The sequence below is a fragment of the Tribolium castaneum genome, chromosome 2 (genome assembly GCF_031307605.1).
Source record: "Tribolium castaneum strain GA2 chromosome 2, icTriCast1.1, whole genome shotgun sequence".
NCBI classification, from domain to species: domain Eukaryota; kingdom Metazoa; phylum Arthropoda; class Insecta; order Coleoptera; family Tenebrionidae; genus Tribolium; species Tribolium castaneum.
The window spans coordinates 4783088-4803615 of NC_087395.1; the positions used below are offsets into that span (position 1 = coordinate 4783088).

Here is a 20528-nt window from a genome sequence, read left to right on the forward strand (position 1 = left end):
ATAGAATGACAATGTAAACTTGACGTTTTAAATCTAAAAACAAATAATTTTTATTAATCGAAAACTTGATCTAATAATAATTTAATATGCTATTTTTGATTAATCAGTGTTTAATAAATCATTCAATTATAAATATTTGTAGAGTAATATAATTTTCATAGTTTTAATTGAAAATTCAAAGATTAATCATGGGCTACTATAAATAAAATGCAAAATGTTATGTTTTTTTTAATATGTAAAATTAATGTATTACCTATTTCAAAACTACAAAATCTCCAACGTCGCATTTTCTTTCAAAATTTGATGTTATAAATTATTTATGCACTTCAAAAACCTAATAGCTATTATATTTTATACTTTTAATGAGAGATATAATTATTAGTAGCTATTTTACAATTTTATGAATTCTATTTAAAAAAATAATTTGGTAAAATGGTACGTTGGCGTTTTTATAGTTTTGAAACAAACAGCTTATATTACAGAGTCGAAAACAAAAGAAGATAGTGGAATGTGAATTTGACCAAAAAAGCAACCTAAAATGTTTTTCTCTAAAAATCTTAGTTTTGGAGATGCCTTATTCGGACATCGAAAATGTAGCATTATGTACTGTCACGATCGAAAGGAATGACACCTTTAAAAAAAGTTTGGCTAATTTATAAATTAACTGGATAGTGTGTAAGTTAACCTGTTTGTTGAAATTTTTTACTTAAGTCAGGCCCTTGTTATCCGGCTTGGTTAAGAAGAGTGACATTCCTTTTGATCGTGACTTTACACGTAAGTGATTATTTTTAGAACTTTCTACAGTTTCTTGTAATCGGAATTTATTAATTAATATTTGGTAAAAAAATATTTTTTCAAATAGGTTCTAAAGTCATTCTGAAACAAACAGTGGTTAAATGTTGCTTTGCGTAAACATTACAAAAAAAACACCACAAAAATATTTTTCATTGTGTAACTTACATTTAGTTACAATACAATCATATTCTAATTCGCGATTCATTTGTAGTTCGAAGTAATTGAAATTAGTTTAATTAGTAATTAATTAATTGTTTGTGTGTACTTAAACTAAGTCGCTTTTGCTTTGAAAAACTCAAATTAATATCTTTAAATTTTTTGGGGCTAGCGGCAATTTGTTTGTATAATTTTTGTACAAATTAACACACAAGTGTTATTGGCTTTAAAATGTCATTCATTAGAAATAATAAAAAACCATCGACTTAATCTTAATTAATAAATTTTAATTGTACGGAATTTCAAAAATATCAAAATTACAGCATTTCGGAATAATTAGGTGGTCCTAGTACGTAACCCTTTTTGTGCTTTAGACACTGTATTTTTTTATGGATTTCTGAATCTTAAAAAACGTTTAGTAAATCATTCATTTTTTTATTAACAATTTGTATTAATTTATTAAATTAATTTTTTAGGTTCTTTTTTTTGTAAGCTAGATACATCAATAATTAGGTAGCTTATTGTTCAGTGAAAGTCTTTAAATACAATGTTTTTTTAATCGATTAAGAAAGTTATTTAAAAAATTGGTAAACAGATTTCGCACAAGCAATAGCTTAAGAACAATCAAATGAAGCCTTTGGTTATCACCTCTGTGTTGTGAAACAAACATTACAAAGGCACTATCGTAACACTGACTCAGGAAGATTTTTGGAAGGGAATGTAATTTTCTAACTCAGCCAGACAATGTTAATTGAGTTAATGTTTTTTAGGTTTTGAAGTTTAAAAAAAACACCCAACTTAATCTAGCTTAGTGCGATGAACAGTTTCAAATTTTTATCTTCAAAAATGATAACCCATAAACTATCAGCCAGTTTCATGTCATTTATAAATTTGTAACACCATTTTTCACCAAACTTAATATTGAATATCAAGAGATTGATGTGGGTAGAGCATAATCTTGTAGGTATGTATCGTCTAATTTATTATCTTTCTTTAATGTAAATAAGGACACATACGTTACTTAAGTACTTATAATTTATTTACTGCCAAAAATCTGCGTCATTTCAGCCACCAATTTTTAAAAACTGCTGTTCTAATTAAAAAGTGGTAAAACAGGTAATACTCTCTGGTCGCGTTCAGTTCAACAATTTGCCCATTTTAGCAAAACTTTATAAATTGTTGGAATGTGTTCCTCATTATTATTATTATAATAATTTATTAATAAAAATCAATTAATTAATTGATTTCAATTTTCTTTTTTATCACCTAACTCTTTTAGTAATTTTGAGTTTTAAAAATTTAATTCCTGCTTTGTAATGCCTATCCGACTTTTAAAAAACGCTTTACCATTTATTATCTACTTCTCTCAACTCAGCAGGTGTCATAAGGGCACTGGTGAGATGCAGTTACCATGGCTCTTGGCGACCTGTTCTTAGACACAATTGACAGAAACACTTCTGGCACTTAAAACTACAAAACTGGAAAATAATTATTCAGGGACTGTTACCATGTTAGCCCCATTTCTTTAAAAAATTGTAAACTTATTCAAATAAGGATAGAGAAATAATTCCTGTTTAAAGTCCTGTTCTCGAGTGTGAATTATGAATCACTCTGTTTCAACGCAAAATTAAAAGGGATTAGAACAAGAAGAAAAACAGATTGTGATGAAGTGATAACGCACCAAGTGCTCTGAATATTAAAACAGCCAAGTGACACATGACTGCATGACTGCTCCCCTTAACTAGTTAGTTAATGTTAAAACAGTGAATTATACACGTAAATTACGTGTCATAATATTCTGTTACCCTCCATCCTGCGTTTGCCTAATTCTTCGTGGTCGTAGATCAGAATTGCTAATTCTTTAGACGAATTAAATATTCTCCACAAAATAGAGAAGTGATATAAGTATTACCACCCTTCTTTCCTTTCCTAACACTGCACAATCTTTTTGCTTTATTCTCTAGCAATAAAGCATAATTGATATTAATATATTTATTAATCAATATATTAATAATTTGCAGTTCAATTTATTGAATAATTGATTTCATTACATACAGGGTGAGCGTTTTTTATGTCTGTGATTTTTTTTTCAGATTTTATCTACATACAAGGTGACCCAGGGGTGTATAACTTTTTTGCTATTTAAATATTGCCATGATGTTTTATTATCCGATATAGCGACGTAAAGTCCACAGACAAAAAATAATTTTATTATACACAGGGTGTTGTATACAGGGTGGTGAACCAAAGTTATATTTTTTATAAAGTTTGTAGTTATTTTTTGAAATAGAACACCCTATATATTTTGCATAATTGGATTCTACGCAAACAAATGATGTAACTTTATGTAAACTGTTATGGGTGTATATTTTTTTCGTTTCAGAATTATTCAACATTTTTTTATAAAAAAGACCAATTTTTGAAAAATCACCGCGAAATCGCCTATGAATATTTTCCAGAAATTTGCAATAAAAAATGTTTAATACCTCAAAGTATTAGCAGATTTAGCAGATAATATACAGAGTGCGTCAAATCGCAAAAAGTTGAATAATTCATTTATTTTTTTCAAATGGAACACCATGTATTTCTTTACATGTACCAATAACATTTTTAATAAGCTTTCCAACGGTAAAGGGTTTGCATAGCAAATTTAAAATATTTTTAGAAATTTTTAAAAAAATATATCTTATTACAAGAAAATTTGTTATCCTAAAATTTAATTTAATGGTAACTTATGTTTTGATATGTACTAATGTGACTAAATATATTAGTAATCTAATTATTACTTGATAAATAAATGAACTTTATTCATCAAGAATTAATAATAAAAAAAAAGAAAAAAAATTAACACTTTAAGAAGTACTTCAAATTTGCTATATATATATATCATTAGAAAGCTTATGAAAAATGCTATCGATACGTTTAAAGAAATACATGGTGTTCCATTTGAAAAAAAAAAATGAGTTATTCAACTTTTTGTGATCTGACACACTGTATAAAAGTCGTCTATTTGCTAAAACTTTAAGGTATTAAACATTTTTCTATTACAAATTTGCCGGAAAATACATAGACTTTGCAGTAATTTTTCAAAAATTGGTCTTTTTTATGACGAAAAGTTGAATAATTTTGAAACAAAAAGAGACAGACCCATAATAGTTTATATAAAGTTACATTGTTTTTTTGCGTAGAATCCAATTATGTAAAAATATATAGGATGTAACTTTGGTTGACCACTCTGTATACAGCCTCCTGTGTATAATAAAAATATTTTTAGTTTGTTGATTTTAAGTCGATCTATCGGATAATTGATATTAATATCAGTAATTATTTAATTTTAATTATAAAATAATTCCGAAAAAATCACATTCATAGAGTTATTAGTTTTTGAAATTTTGCGAAAGGTACTTTTAGGCGAAGCTCTTATGAAGAGACCTGCTTAGATGAGGATTTAGGATGATCACATTGTGTAGATGTCTTTCACTGATAAAATGAAAATAGTGTATTGGAGTCCCAGGTGTGCTATCAAACTTACCAATCTTATAAAATAGTTCTCAAGGGTTGGAATTTTCAGCAATAAAAGTAAAGATGCGCATTTTCGAAACCTAAACTATTTCATAAAATACTTCAGTTGGGTTGATCGTAAAGTCCACAGGGTGTAATATAATTGAAATAGTTTTTTGTAGCTGCGCAAAACAATATTTTCGCGTTAATTAAAAACGTTATTTTTATGACGCACTTCCCGGGTTTTATTGACCAAGTTTTGTGGAGAAATAAATGTGATTATGACTCTAATTCACAATCGACATCTTGCATTTTATCACCGAGTTTCATTCATTCCGCTCTCTGCAAAAAAAACGAGGAAAATTGCGCTCCGGAATTTGTGCAAAGAATGATCAAAAGTTCGCAATCGTGACTTGTTTCTATATGAGTTTTATATTCTCTTGTGTATGATGTATAGCCGGTCGATCTCTAGATTATACCGATATCCTATGAATATTCATTGTTATTGTAACAGGTTGAAACTAGAAGCTTGCCAACATAAATCAACTTTTCTCAAATACCTGTTTTTGTAGTAGTTGTCCAAGATTTATTGCGCTTGCACAAACTTCCACAAAAAAAGTGTTTCCAAGTTTTAATTAGATTATTTCATCAAAATTGTCCAACACTGGAACACTGGAACTATAATCATCGATCAAACAATAACGTAATTGCAACATTTCTTACTTAAACTGAATTAGTGATAAAATAATTATTGCAAACGTTGGTAAAAAATGTGAAATGAAATTGGAATAACTTCAAGAAAAATGCAAGCTGCGATTTTCTTTGCTTGAAAAATTACTTTTCCATCCACCGTGATGTTCCCTTCCACGTTCTTATAAGGAAGTAATTATGGCACGTATCCTCTCAAAGCACCCTCCTTGTTCAAAACAGATAATCTAGCTTTCACTTTGCAAAGATTATCAAACATTTCGCTTGAAATTCAGTATATTCTGGGCAGAGATGATTTAATTTATTACTTGGAGACGATTCATTATACAAACAAAATTTTTATATTGATAAAAAAACATTAATATTATTACGAGAGAGTCATTTTTGTGTATAATTTAAAATCTAAAGTAGGGCACATTGTGTGTTTATTTCTACTCTGGATGTAACTAAAAGTAAGGAAATTAGAGCACGTGCAGTAAATATTAATTTTTTAAAGATTTATTTGTTTTAGTGCCAAAAGGAAGTAATTCTTTAAACTTCCTTTTTATTTTTCAACACTTTTCAGAATACTCAAAACTTCGCAAAATGCAGTGAATTTATTTGCTCATTAGCGATTCTTTTTAAAGTATTTATGTACTCAGAAAATGTTTCAAAATAAACTTTTTACTAAATTTAGCCACAAAGCAGTAATAAAAATGGCAAACTAATAACAAATACTTATGAGTTTATTATAGAGTCTTTAAAATGATGCGCCAGCTTAATACAAAATATCAAATTGTAACTACATAAAATTTGTTTAAACAAATGTCAGTTAAAAAAAATCTGACAAGTCTGTGACAGTAGGTAAAGATTATATAAATCGTTTAAAACCAATTATTTCTAGACAAAAAACCAAAGAATGCTACAAAATAAAAAAATATGTACTGGTTTCATAAAAGTTTCAACTAATACTTCAGTAAAATTTATTGTAGTATTTATTAATTAATTCTAAATGGTTTTAAATACATACAAACGATTCCGAATAAATTCCAAAATTTTTACAACTATTTCCAATTCCACGGCAATACTAGTAATTCCAAAAACAAATCACAGAAATTCCAAAGAAATTTCAGATTAATTCCAATAAAAATCAATCATATACAGAGAATTCCAGTAATTATAAATTTCAAAGGTAATTTTAGTAATTTAATGGCAACAATGGAAACAAATGGAAACTTTAAGTAATTTATGTAATTCCAGAGAAATTTCACCATCAAAATGGTAGAAATTTCCAAGTAATCTTTCATAATTATTCTAAAGAGAATTTCGGTAATTCCCGTAGTTCACAGATAACTAGAAAAATTTCCAAAAATAATTTTAATAAATTCAAATACCTACATCGACGTGTAAAACATAGACAGAATTACAAAATCATTAAAATTTATTTCGTGCTTTCTTATTCAGTGTTGCCAAATGAATTTCAAATTCAAAAGCTACTTTGATCAGAAGTTCAATTTCCTCTCCAAAATGTTTTTTGAAAGTTTAAAAAAATTCATTTAATGTTGAGGGAACAATGTGTATACATCTTGCTTGCACAAAAAATATTTTAGTCCTTCTTGGCTCTATAGTCTGTATTATACCTTGAGTAATTTAATATCTGTATTCAAAAATGTTGCAAAGAAGTCAATAAAGGAAAAAGGTGAAGTCATTAATCTTTAGAGACCCTCCAAAGTTAAAGGACAAATCGATGAGCTCAAAGACGAGTCTTGAATTTTATCTACATAAATATTTGTATTCAGGCAAGATGGGTTTGTAAGCATTTATGCTAAAAGAAACAACAAAATTGGTTTACGAGGCGATTTATACGGTTACGAACTTGGAAAATCAATATGATAACCTTAAGGAAACTTCTTTACGTTTGAAAAGAACTAAAGAATGGTGTATTTATTAATTTATTTATTATTTATTGACTATAATTCAAATCAAAAAGTTACAGCGCGTTTGTAAAGAGCTACGAGTTTTAATAAACGCTCTAATTTAGTTCTAAATTAACTTTTGTGTCAAATCGAGACAGAAAATGGTAAAATAATTACCCAATGAGAATGCATTGTAAATTCAATTTAGTTATTTATATAGAATGCTTTCATAAATGTTAAAAAGCAATGAGACTGGAATAAAAATAACGAGGTTTTTATGATTGATGAAGATTTTACAATTTAAACACCATAAAATTAAGCAACATACAAGGTGGGTCTACTAAACGTATTTTTTATTGTTTCTCAGAAATTAATAATCATAATCACCAGAGTTCAGCGTTTGGTATAAATATGTGAATTTGTTTTAGAATTTATCTAGATCTATTTATTTTTATAGTTAATTCTAATCACATTAAAACAATCGATACCTAGATGTCTAAAAATTACAAAACATATAGTCGATTGTCCCAAAAAATATTAAAAACATTTTTTAACTCATATTATTAATCGTAATAAATTTTTTTTAATTAAATGGATACTAAATTTTATTAAAAGCCAAGAATACGTAAGTAATTACTAATTAATTGAATTAATTTGCTTTGAACTTGGAAAAAGTTAAATTAATCATAAATTAGAATTTGACTACAATGAGATGTGAATAACTAAACAGCTTTCTTTGAGAGGCTTTTTCTAGACCAGCGGCAATTTTCTTAGGTAATTTATACCCAAAACAACATTCATGCAGAATTACCTTTTTTAGCAATTAAATTAATAATAAAATAAACTAATTCTGATTATAAACGATTGTAGATTTTTTTATTTATATACATAAAGAATAATATAAAATATTTAGTAGCGAACGTTGAGTTTGTCGGGCTGTTACAAGTTTTTGAAATATAATAGTAGACTCTTTTCAGAATATACCAACGAGTTGGAAAGTCTATTATTGACCCTTGAATGTTAAAAAATTTATCTGTTTTTAAAGAAACTTCTGATTCAGCACCTATAGTTATTATCAAATAAATAGGGTGGTTTCTAAATTAGATAAAATCTTATTTTTTTAAATAAAATTTTTATAATTAAAAAAAATGACAGGTTAAATAACTTGAAAATTTAAAATAAAACACACTTTTATTATTTTTAAAGAAACTTGTAAATTGTCTCAAAAAACATTGACAATTGAGTGTCTCTTCAGATTACTCATAACACATTTAAATTTAAACATTACAAAAACTGTTAATTATTGTTTCAGCAGCCGAAAAGTGAAATTTTCAGTTTATTATAATTTCCGGTGATTATTTGTCATTTTTGTTCAAATGTTTAAATCCCTGTATAAACTCCAACAAATAATCCGTGACGGAGTTGCTATAGATTACTTGTAACAACAATGCTCATTAAGTAATTAACATTTGACAAATTAATATTTAAACCCAAATATATTTTTATTTATTAACAGAAACAAAAACTACAGTGTTTCATTTAACTTGTTCAAGTTATTCAAGTTTCAACAAACTTCTTAATTTTTTTTTGTTTTTAATTACATTGCGTTAAACAATTAGTGCAAATTTGAACTTTTTGTTTAAAGCATCGAATGTTTTATTCTTGTAGAATCTTTAATTTTTAACAAGGAGAACTTTTGTGCAACTTCTTTTAGTAAATTTTTAGGAGTTGTATTGGCAGTACTGGGCTGAGTGTCATCGTCACTGTAATTTAGTGTGTGATCTGTCAACAGCGTCAACTCGTTTACTGATAAAGCCCGAATAATAAACAAAATTAAGAGGAAATAGTTTGAACAGATTTTGATAAATTAAACTAAACAAAAACAAACAACAAAAATAGAAAGTAGAAAAAATAGTATATTACACTCGTTTTATAGGACTTAACTGTGTCAGTCATTTTACTGGGGTACTCCTTCGTTGTGCTCCAAAACCATTTGTACCACAAAAGAACAGTTTACAAAAATTTGTAAAATAATATACTTTTGCTAACGCGCTGGGACAATCTGTACGAAATTTAAAACAATGAAAATTACGATTTTCTCTTTTATGGATGATTTTGTAACTTTGTATTTGAAGGCGGTGTCAGTCGTCAGTATCTCGTCCTCTAAATATGAAATTTCTTTGTTTTTGGAAACATAGCGTAAAAATATCAAACCTTAATAAAGCAATTATGATTCAAAAAGTTCATGTAATAAGGCGTTCTTAGTGATGGATTTTAGTGTTCAATTAACAAACTTTGAATAAAAATCATCGTAAGAACCTTTGTTTCAACTAAGTTGATCAATTTTTAGTTACACACCTTGTACCCAACTGTTCCTAATAAAAAAAATCGAAAAATATTTTTTACAACTATACTGATATGATTTCCGTGACACTGTGTAGACGTATTAGGTATGTATTCCAGTTGACTGCCTTCATGAACCCACAGTGTTGTGGTATTATCATTACCTGAGTGCACCGAAAATTAAATCATAAATTATGGCTTCGACTAATTTAGGGCTACAGAACATAATTGGAATTTCCCGATAGTTATCATCTAACTTACAATTGCTTCTGTGTAGAGACACTTGATAGGAATTTCCCATGGGAAAACATAACACCTTGGAGATCCTCCTAGTGGAGGAATATTTAGTAGAAGTAAAATAAAAAGAAGACAGTTATTTTTGGAATAAACGCAACACTTTAAAACTAATTCAGGAAACGACCATCCTTATTTACAACTTTGTTGGATTTTTAATCAAAACACACCCACTCTGCAGCGCAACGTAATTGCAGATTCACAAACCCATCACCGAATTGCCATTAATTTCTGGTTTACTTCCAAACTTTTCTTATTTATTGCAGCAGTTTAATCAAACAAGAGGAATTTTCATTTTAAGAAATGTCCCGAAATAGTTTACGACGCTAAAACACAGCAAAATGGTAAAGTATTTAGCAACTTTTCCTGTCCGCTTCACAAGGCGGTAAGCGGAAAATGAAAGAAAATCAATAAAGGAAGGTCATGGAGTATGAGACTAAATTATTAATTTCCATCGTATTTATAATTAAGTGACGTGGAGGACACGCCCCGAAAGCCACAACACCAGCGCATGGTTGACACAATTATCAATTTCATTAAAGTTATTAATCTCTCTTTTAACCCATTAACTCGGAAAAATTACACCGAGTCGTAAAGACAGCACTGCGCTTTATTTTATTTATTCGCCTGAAAAATAAATACGACTGATTCCTGAAATGTGTTGCACGCAGAAACAGACTAAAACGAAGTCTCGACCTTTGATAAATATTATATTTTTATTGATCCTGATGGAAGCAGCGGATTTGTGAACAAACAGTCGGGTTTTATATTTAGCACCGAAAAAACGTATTGAAAAACACCGAATTATTAATGTTATAATTGGGGGTAAAACCTATGAAAATTGGGCAAGTCAACTTGTTTGAGCTTTTATTGAATAAATAAAGCGTGCTCGGTCTTTAATTTTTTTCCTAATTTTAAAATTTAAAATTCCCACAAGCTAATTTAATTGAAAATGTGTCACGATTTTTTTAAATATTAATTAGGGAAAGTCAAAAACAATTTTGTTCCACGTCAGTGTTCTCTTTCCAGTTGAAAACTGGTAGTTTTAGTCGTTTTTCTATTTAAAGTTTTTTTGTGGTTGTTTTTTATTTAAATAAAATTGAGTCCCAAATATTTCATTCTATTTTTTATTACTTTTCATAAATCATTTGCCTAAAAAAATGTACATTCTTCGATCAAATACGCATCAACAAATTTAAGTTTTCTAAAGACTGAATTTTTCGTTTGCAATATAAATGTTCTTTCAACGTATTTACCATTCATTATTTGTTTTTTTTTTAATTTTTTCATCGAGTGGTAGCTTTAAGATTTTTAAATTAAGCTCACTAACGTAAAAATAATTTAAAGAAAGAAACGTTAATTAGGTTTCAAAAATCTAATCAACGAAACAATTTCCACGGGAATGTTTAAACGATTTTGTAACGCCAGAATATTACTATTATTTATAGAAAATATAAAACCAATAATCAACGTCAAAAAGCAACGATTTAAAAAGACTGTTTTTATTCAGATAACTTTATTCTACTACAAAATATGCAAACATTAATTATCCGTTGAAAAGAATGGTTAGTAAATACGATTAGTAATAACGTTAAAGTTCTTTTACGTTTTTTACGTAAATGCAACTTTACGTTAGAACGTACTTTAAATATTAAAAATTGATAAAAAATTAATTTGGTACGTAACATTAACTTTAGAAGAAAACGTAATCATACAACCAAATAACAACGTTTCTAATTTCAACGTTTAACGTTGTAACGTTAAAAAAACGTTGAAAATGCTTTAGTATGCTTACCGTTTTTTTGTGTGGTAGCTTTAAAAATTTTTAGTATTAGAAATTGGATACAAAATACTAATTATTAGATCTGCAATTAATAAACAAATAAACCCACTAACGTAAAAATAACTTAAAGAAAAAACATTAAATAGATTGCAAAAACCTAATCAACGCAATTATTTCGTAAAACGTAAAACATTAACGGTATTTAGTAACTATTTAAACGACTATGTAACGCACGAATATTACATAAAATTATATAAAATATAAAGCCTGTAATTAACGTCAGTAAGTAAAGTTTTAAAAAGACTGTGTTTATTCAGACAGTTTTATTTTATTATAAAATATGGGAACGAACGTTAATTATACCAACGTATAACAACAAACGTTAGTAAACACGATTATTAATAACGTTAAACTTTTACGTTTTTTACGTATATACAATTTTAAGATAAATATGGTTTTTAAACTACGTAACATAAACTTTAGAAGAAAACGTAATCACAAAACTAAATACCAACGTTGTAAATTTCAAAGTATAACGTTACATCAACCGTTGTATTGTTAAAAAAACGTTAGAAATTCGTCTCTGTTTTTGCTGGGAAAGTTTTAAAAGTCTTGTCTTATTAAAAATCGTCAGGTTTTTTTCTTGACTTGTAAGGCACTGGATTTTTCTCCGCCATAATTTTAGTTGAAAATATGATCTGTATACCAGCTGTAAAAACGGCCAAGATTTTTCATTTCAGTTACTTGTCTCTGTTAACCAAAAAAGTTGAAAGGACTTGGCATACAAAAAAATATTGATGTTTTTGGTACATCTTAGAAATTATTATAATTTTAATATGCCAAACATATCCAGATTTCAGTTTCCCAGTTGTCATTTGCATTTTGCTGTCTAAAAAATATGAACAAGTTGATCATTTACCAAACAAACATAAATTTCTATTCTAATTCCAATTTAAAATATAATTTAGTAGCTATTCAATTGAAAATGCCCTCAGCTTCCTGCGCTCTGTGGACGTTTCTGGAATTACAGTTTCGAGGATAAAATCTCAATATACATAAACATAGCTACTTTGGTAAAATGGTTCGAGTTTTTAAAATTATGACTGACACTTTTGGTTGTAATCTCGTAACACTGTGTTTACTGGAAAAATCCATAAAACATCGCATGCAAATTAATTATACATATGTAGAATGACACTGTGTGTGATCGAACGATACGTACTTTTTCACAGTGATAAAATAATGTAGTTGTCTATCTCCATTTACAGCTTAACAAAGATTAATCGAATTGTAATACAAGCTTTTGTGGACTTGAATTGAATTACACAGAGTAGTAAAATTTGATTTTAAACATTGTTATTACAAAATGATATTGAGTAAATGAATAAACATTGAAAACAATAAAATAGAAACTTGATGCATTTTAATTTCAATGATTTATTTTTATATTATTCCATATTTAAATTTTAGAAATGCAACTTTACTTGTTTTTTTTTATAAAAAATGAGGAAGTGTTTAAGAGTACTACACTCCCAAACACCAAACACAATCAAAGCTAATATACTTAGGTACCATAATTAATTGTTTTAAGTGTACAGTGAATACAAAATAAAATGTCTTTTTTTCTCAAATTTCTTACTACATTGAAATATTATATTTTAGTAATTGTATTGACAATTTGTATCTGCGTTGAAACTTTTCTTAGAAATCTTTGTTTATATTTTTTTTTCACTAACTGTAATATTAAAAGTATAATTTGTCCAAATTTTTTAATGTTTTTTATGCAAAAACTGTAAAAATTTGGAGGTGTATAGCTAGTTGCTAATATTTAAGACATTTTTGAAGTCCATATAGATCATAGTGTGTGATATATCATGGAAAAAGATGTATAGGTGTTATTGCAAATAAAGTGGTAAAAGCTTAGATTTCCTTTTTTTACCTTATACTCGTAAGATGTTCATAAAAGCTTCACTGTGAGATAAAATTTTATATTCCAAATTCATTTCTCAAACATGATCTTGATGTATAACCTGATGTATAACAAACACTTGTCCGAGTTTTTTTTTATTTTACTGTTCCGTTAAATCCACTCGTAGATTTTCAACTGTCACATAAATTGAAACGAAAAACTTTTAAAGCTGTCGTTGAGTTTAAACCGCATCGGTCATTATTTCCTCCGTAAAATCTCTGAGGAGATAGAATTCTGTTACTCATATGTTTTTTATGTAAATTTTTATATACGTATTTATGGTTATGACCTTATTAAACGACAGCTTTTATTTTTTACTTTTACTGGAACCAAGCGTTTGGTTTATTTTCTGAGAAAGTCATCTATGTTTTATCAAGTTAAGAAATGTGATCAAGATTGTGCTCTAGAAATTACTTCTACTCAATAATATTGCTTTGCATTAATTTGACATTCTGTGTAATGGCTCTGGTAGAATCGGTTTGTTAGCAGAATTAAAACTATTTCCCAATCTGTCGTCATGTTTCGCCAGTTATTTATTATGTCTCATCAGGCGAGATATTTTTGTTTATTTTGAATGTGTGTTTCAACTCGCAAACGAAAAACAGATCTCGCAAAAATGTACTAGAAATGTTCAAAATTTTTTTAAATAAATTAGGCAAGAGCGTCTAAATTACATATTTTTGCCGAACCCTGTATATGTATATTTCCTGCACTTTGAGCTAGTTGCTTAGCTAAACAGTTGCAACTGTGTTGGAAAAGGTAAAGAGTAAAGAAAATAGAACCGTCTCATGTAACCGAAAGAATAGAAAAGTGAATAATTGTTTCTAAAAAAATAAAGTATAAAGAAAACAGAAAAAAAAACAATAGATCAGATAAGTTCACTAAGAAAATTGTATTTGATATAAGAAAATAAAACATATCTTTGGAAAAAAAATTTAAAATGTCTTTCTTTGAAGTTCCAAGTTTAGCACATATTGTCAAAAACTACATCAAAGATGTTGAAAGTTGTGATAACAATTTCGAATTTAAAATTTTGAGGTTTGCTAACTTTTTTCGACATTCGAGAACGCCAAAGGGAAGTTTTAAGCTTTCTTTTTCAAATGCCCAAAGTTCGAAATCCAAATCCAAATGTTTTGGAAATATCTGAATTTGGATACAGGAATAGTTAATTAGAACTTCCCTATCTGAGTAACCAAAAAATGCAATAGTAAGACCTAATAGATTTCTGATGAATATACATTTCCTGTCTCTTCTAATATAGGGTTAGGGTTTATAAAAGAATCTAGTTCCTTTATCTAATTTGTTTTTTTAGTCAAGAAAAAAACTCTGTAAAGAAGACAAAATGTAAAGAAAAAAAACTGTATGAAGCAAACTGAAAGAAAAAAAATGTTTAAGAAAATAAGAGTTTAAAGACTTAAAAAGGTAAAGACAGTTAAAGATAGAAAGGAAAAAACGATCGCAAAAAGTAATGCAAAATTGAAAAATAAAACCAAATCGTAAACCGCTGTTGAAAAATCTCTTGCAAGAGAAAGTTGCTTCACTTTCATACTTTTTTTGCTGATAGAAGGTCCATTTATAGCATAGATTTGTCCTGGTTTTCTCTTCTTATCCTGGTATTCCGTATACCTAAATAATTAGTACACTAGAAGTATTGGAAAATTTGATAATAATATTTATCCGAAAGTTAGTATTCCAACTTCCGTTATGTCCTGCTCAATGGAAATATTTTCACGTTATCAACTTTCTTATTTTTAAACGAAAGGTATAATTTTTATTGCGTTTTTGTATTCCTCTAGATATTATAAGAAAGTTTTATCAGCTTACACTATTCCTAAATATAGCAATTTTCCAAATCTTTACTTGTAGTGTTTTAAATTTTTTTTGGATTTGCACAGTTTACATCAAAAATCGGTAATCTCTTTTGAAAAATTAAAAGTCATATTTTGAAAAAAAAAGATTCCATTTCTTTATTTTAATGTGTTTAAAATACAAAAAAAATAAGTTAAGTTTAGAGAACATCATATAACCATAACTCATATTCCTCCAAATGGAATGCCATACTTTTATTTGATTTGCTAAATTACAAATAAACGTGGAAAACTGGAGAAAACTTGTTTAGAACAAATCGAGAGTATTAAGAACGCAGTAACAACCATAACATTAGCTAAGTAATAAAATTTTCATTAAAGATGAAATATAAAGTAAAAAAACAAAAAACCGTCTGAGCTAACGAGAAGAACAGAAAAACTAAAATAAACTAAAAAATAAGAACAGACAATTGAAAAGATAAAGACAGAGAAAGGATAGAAAGAATAACAGATTTTACCGGAATAATGAAAGAAACGTTGTTAACAGAGTGAAAAAGAAAGAACCTTCTTTAAAAAGAAAAAATGTTAGGAAAAAAAAATAATAAAAAAAATGAATTGCAAGAGGAAATTGCTTCTAAAATGCATCAACTTTATAAGTTTATTGTTTACCAAAGGACCAGCTATAGCATAGATTTGTCTTGAGCTTTAAAAAGTATTCTGAGAGTTTTTATCAACTTCTGTTTCTTGATAAAAGGGGTCTGCAACGAAATCTTCTTTTAAATAAAACTAAAATGAATATAAAGATTTAAACGTGCTGAATCTATATCTGCTTTCAGTTTTTTGCTATCATGTATGGATTTTTTGAAAGATTTTTTTAATTTCTCAATATTTTTTTGCTAAGAACTACCAGGAAATTAGTCAAAAATTTTTTCCTTTTTTAAGAATTAATTTTTTTCGACACTTATTTAAATTTTTTTACCGAAAATCTTAGCATAGTATATTAATAAACAGAGGTTTTATCAAGAAATATTACACATAGATTATGAGAACAGGAAATGGCCAGAAGATCGTCAGTGACAATGACAGAACATTTTTGTTGATTAAAATTTTAATGGAAAATATAAAAAAAACTACAAAAAAATGCTATTAATATGTAACTATGTAACTAGTTAAATTGTTTAATAATTTTTAGAGTTCCGAAATGAATTATAATATTAGAGACCGGTTTATAAAAAGCTCTGTTAAAATTGAATTCGTTGTTAAAGGTTTTAAAAAAATAGATCTTTTTTGCAAACCAGGATAATTTTCATATTTGGACCTTATGTGACTATGTACAAAGTTTTATGTGAACTAATAATACTTCTAATGTGGAGTTTTAAACGGAGCATTCTCTATATTTCTAGCACATATGTATGTACTTACATAACTATTGCTTTTACTTTTCTGAACCTAAGAAAAATGAACACACTAATATCTGAACATATCTGAACTTGCTGAAAAAATTGAAAATGCTAAACAATTATTATCAAAAAAATTAAAATTTAGAGAGAGTTGAGAAGATGAAGATACAAAAAGAAAGAAATAATCGACCAGAAAGGGGAAGAAAATTTTGTTGAATAAAAAAACCAAAATTGACAAATGAACTAGAAATAATGTTTATTAAAAAAGAAGCTAAAATATTATGAGGAAAAAAAATAATTACATAAAATAAATGAATCTTTTATAATTTTTTGCTAACTGAACCAATTATAGCACATATCTATTGCTTCATTTTTCTAAACCAAAGAAAAATGAAATCACTAATATCTGAACTTGTTGAAGAAATTAAAAATGCTAAACAATTATTATTAAAAAAATAAAAATTTAGAGAGAGTTGAGAAAATGAAGATACAAAAAGAAAGAAAGAATCGATCAGAAAGGGGAAGGAAATATTGTTGAATAAAAAAACCAAAATTGACAAATGAACTAGAGATATTGTTTATTAAAAAAGAAGCTAAAATATGAGGAAGAAAAATAATTACATAAAATATATGAATCTTTTATAATTTTTTACTAACTGAACCAATTATAGCACATATCTATTGCTTCATTTTTCTAAACCAAAGAAAAATGAAAACACTAATATCTGAACATATCTGAACTTGTTGAAAAAATTAAAAATGCTAAACAATTATTATTAAAAATCTAAAAATTTAGAGAGAGTTGAGAAGATGAAGATTCAAAAAGAAAGAAAGAATCGACCTGAAAGGGGAAGAAAATATTGTTGAATAAAAAAACCAAAATTGACAAATAAACTAAAGATAATGTTTATTAAAAAAAGAAGCTAAAATATGGGGAAGAAAAATAATTACATAAAATAAATGAATCTTCTATAATTTTTTGCTAACTGAACCAATTATAGCACATATCTATTGCTTCATTTTTCTAGACCAAAGAAAAATGAAAACACTAATATCTGAACATATCTGAACTTGTTGAAAAAATTAAAAATGCTAAACAATTATTATTAAAAAACTAAAAATTTAGAGAGAGTTGAGAAGATGAAGATACAAAAAGAAAGAAAGAATCGACCAGAAAGGGGAGGAAAATATTGTTGAATAAAAAAAACAGAATTGACAAATGAACTAGAGATACTGTTTATTAAAAAAAGAAGCTAAAATATTATGAGGAAGAAAAATAATTACATAAAATAAATGAATCTTTCATAATTTTTTGCTAACTGAACCAATTATAGCACAGATTTGTCTCAGTAGGCTTCTAAAAATTAAAAATAGTATTTCTCCAATGTCTCTCCTTATATTTCTGTTGCGTCTGTCCAAATATAGAGAACAAATCACTTGATAACTACGTATAAGGTGACAGCTTATTAAATACCAAACAAGATGAAATGTTGGTGTCAATTAGGCGGATAAGCCAAATCCAGGCCTAATTACCTGCGAATCACTGCGTATTAGCACCATCAAGGCAATGTGCCCTTCAAGATGACCACCAATAAAATAATAAACAGACGAGTCGGTGCAGTTTTATTCAAGCACACTGGCAGGAAGCTTCCTATTATAAAAACCATTCATGACTGATACACAAAATTATTTGAGTAACCCGTTCAAACGTCAAGGTTACTTTTATCCAGTTTCTAACTTTGACTCTTGTTACGAATATCTCGGCTTGAAAAAATCAATTTGGAAAATAAACGAATCCGAGTTAGGAATATGTGTCGCGTTTCACTCCTGTACGTGTTAATTAAATTGTGCTAACCCTTAATAAAGGGGGTGAAAAACGGTGTGTGCTTTGTTCGCTGGTTTTTGTTTAAAAACTTTATGAAGAAACGTCTGTATAAGTTATTTATTCGTGTGCCATTGTTAGTTGTTTGTGTGTGACTGCTTTTGTTAAATTTTCACGCCGAAAAGAAAATTGTTATCGTAAGTTTTGATTTTTAATTTTGCGCCTACAAAGTGAAACAATGCGAATTACGAAAAAAAAACTAGTGGAAAATTAATCGTTTACTAACGCTGCCGCCACCAAACTCAATCATGAAGGACCTAAAAACGTCCTTTGTGAAAAAGCCACGTGTAATCAGTCCGGGACAATCATCACACCAATTAATTTTTGTTAGCGATACAAAGGAAAGCGTTTTACAATTCTAATATAATAGAATGCAAAATTATTGTAACGGGGTTTCAGACCTCATGTCGCTTCATTGGAAGTTCTAAAAAGAATAATTAAATATCAAAATCAAATAAAGGGCTATGTTTGTATAGCTCGAACAGGAACCGAACTGGTTGTAACAGAAGGCAAATATCTAGGCCTCCACATTTCTAATCAATTATTATGTTGAGGCCAAGTAAACTATTCGACCCAATTTAGCTCGAGAAAATACAACAAAGTCGGCTAAATATTAAACACGAAAAAGTCAAAGAGACAGAATAAAGTTGACCTTACTCAATTTAGTAAACATACACTAATCGTACTAAGCTAGCGTTTCTCAATCAATACTTTCGATTGAAATCTCACAACACTGTTAATATTTAAAAATACAAAAAATACTATTTTTTAAAATTTGTAATTAAAAAATTTCTTCCTAAAATATAGTGCAAATCTTATTTTTCTATTGTTATTAACATTTGTGTAATATATTTTAAAAACCCCTGTTTTTGTCAAAAATTTAACAGAATCCATCAATTAACGTTATTTGGCCAAAATCATAACCATTAATTACTTAACAATAAAATGCAATAAAATATAAGGCAAATCATTGGAAAAATTCCTTAAGTTTGTGTTTAACAACCTGCATACATGAAAACTTTTTGTATTTTTCATGTTCTAACATTTATAGGTAAATAATTTTTTGTGTTTAAACATTAAATTCCGGCTTTATGGTCTTTCTGATTCATAGAAAATATTTTCTAACGATCCATTGAGGTAAATTTTTTGTGGCTCCTGGCGGCTCATTTTTTTCTACAACTGATTATTAACATTTATTACTAAGTGTCCACCGTTTTTTTTTCACTTACTTTACAGTAAATTTTAATGACAGCTGTGAAATTTGAAACTGAGGTAAAAGGAAAAATTAGAATAAAAGAATTCGTGCTCCTCAACTAAAAAATATTGTACCTAATTAACTCATTTAGTAATGGGCATTAACTATCTTACTATTAAACAGTATCGATCGGTATTTACTACTACCCTTTATTAACAAATTAGTTAATTAACTAACTATTACAACTCAGTGGGACATTCTGATGCATAATAATCACACTGAATAAAAAACATACCCAAAAATTTTTTTGACAATTTTTAAAAAACCTACCTACAATGTGAGTCAATAGTGGGTTATTTCAATTTTTTTTAAACATGTAACCAATAATACTGATGCCAGCTGACCAGTTTGCTAAAATTTCATTATGGAGTATTATTATTAAAATGATAAAAGATCAATGTTGATTCAATTAATGTTTTTAAAAATCAAACAAAGTATCCAAGTGGGAAGTGCAATTAGTATTTTTAGTTGCATGTTAGAATTAATCTACTATTGACTCACTCTGTATTTGAAAGGAAAAATAAAGTGCCGTAATTATTATGAAATTGTCTCATATAAACTAAGGTTGTTCTTCAGTTTATAAATCTTTAGGCATTTACTTGAATGGTATATCTTGCGCCTGTTTATTTATAATAAACCTATTTATAATAGGTTTTCACTCTAAAAAAAAATTTTAATTTGGCAATTTAATAATTAATATAAGTTAAAAACGTTATTACGCTTGAAAGACGATTATAAT

The 20528-nt window shown here is 27.6% G+C and overlaps 1 protein-coding gene across 2 annotated transcripts in view; it reads left to right on the top strand.

Moving 5' to 3' along the window:
• The window catches only part of LOC659033 (uncharacterized protein), a 78344-nt gene that overhangs the window by 27701 nt on the left and 30115 nt on the right, over positions 1-20528 (top strand). The window contains exon 1 of one of the 2 annotated variants that reach the window (XM_015983069.2): positions 18351-18671. The exons of the other annotated variant lie outside the window; for it this stretch is intronic. The gene's annotated coding sequence lies outside the window, so the exon portion shown is untranslated. Of the gene's footprint in view, positions 1-18350; positions 18672-20528 lie in introns of those variants that run through there. 2 annotated transcript variants of the gene reach the window in all.